Here is a 1,380-nt window from a genome sequence, read left to right as displayed (position 1 = left end):
GGGAAGGAGGCCGCCACCCTTTCTTTGGCTTCTCTCTTGCTTGCGGCTGAAACAAGGGAGGATGAGGATGGCCACGGCTTGGAGGAGGAGGAGAGAGAGGTTCTTACTTGGGGCCGGCCCTAGTCCTCCTTATAAAGGGAGTGGAGCTCCTAACATTTAGGAGCTCCATGACAACTTGCCTAAGAGGGGCGCCGCCCTCTCTTCATGCCGCACAAGGGAAGGAGGAGGGGCGTGATCCCTCCTTCTTGTGATGCCCTAATCCTCCTCTAAGGAGGATTAGGTGTCCCTCTTATGGCTAAGTCCTAATCCTATTAGGCTTTAACCAAATCATGAATCAATTGGGTTTAATCTATGCTAGTCCTAATCCAATTAGGACTTGAATGAACCATGACTCAATTGAACTCTTCAATCCTAATCCAATTAGGAGTCATGTTGATTCATTAGATTAATAATTAATTAGGACTTAAGGAATCCTAATCTAATTAGGATTTGTTTAATTTTAGTCCTAATCCAATTAGGACTCCATTTGAATCCGAAGTCCTAATCCAATTAGGATTTCTAGGAATCCTACTCCAAGTAGGAATCCAATTCAAAATTCCTAATCTCATTAGGATTGTAGGAATCCTATTCCAAATAGGAATCCCAGTCCTACTCCAACTAGGATTCCTAGTCCTAATCCAATTAGGACTCTAGGAATCCTACCCGAAGTAGGATTTGTGTTTAAGTCCAATTGATTAATTCCCTTTGTTCCTCTTCAACTTCTTATCAATCAAATTGATTTCTTGTGATTCCTAATCACGATTTCAACCATCGGATCGGTCAATACTTCTAGTGTGTGTGACCCCATAGGTTCTATTCTGACTGGTAGTGAGATATATTGTGATCTCTATCACTATATCATTGAAAACTCCTTTCAATGGGTTGGAACGATTCCAACTCAACTCATTAGGGTTTATCGATCATCAAGATAATCCCTATGAGTCCCACCATCCACCAGTGACACCTAGCAGCATGTAGTGGCTACCCAGCAGAATAGAATGATGAACCTCTAGGTGCAGTTAACATGTGATACAGTCCTACTATCGTGGATCCCTACAGGACGGAGGTCATGGACAACTCGTCAAACCCCATCGTCTGTCATATGTCAAGATTTATTCGACTTGAGTTCGATAGTGGAAAACTCTTTCTCCACTTTACTGCCCTGGCCAAGGTCTTAGAACTCAGTCTAACAAATCACATAGGATCACTCCTCTTCTATCAAGGTCGATAGATTCCTTGTAGGTGCATACCCTACTCCTACAGTGAACCTACTGCAGCCAATCTACACTGCATGGACCCATATGGCTAGAGACCATGTATGTGTGCAGTCAAACTACAATA

The sequence above is a fragment of the Phoenix dactylifera genome, chromosome 4 (assembly GCF_051530095.1).
Source record: "Phoenix dactylifera cultivar Ajwa chromosome 4, Ajwa_hap1_PhDact_Kaust_v1.1, whole genome shotgun sequence".
Classification (NCBI taxonomy): domain Eukaryota; kingdom Viridiplantae; phylum Streptophyta; class Magnoliopsida; order Arecales; family Arecaceae; genus Phoenix; species Phoenix dactylifera.
The sequence above is the reverse complement of the archived record's forward strand: the minus strand, read 5'-3'. Positions refer to the sequence as shown.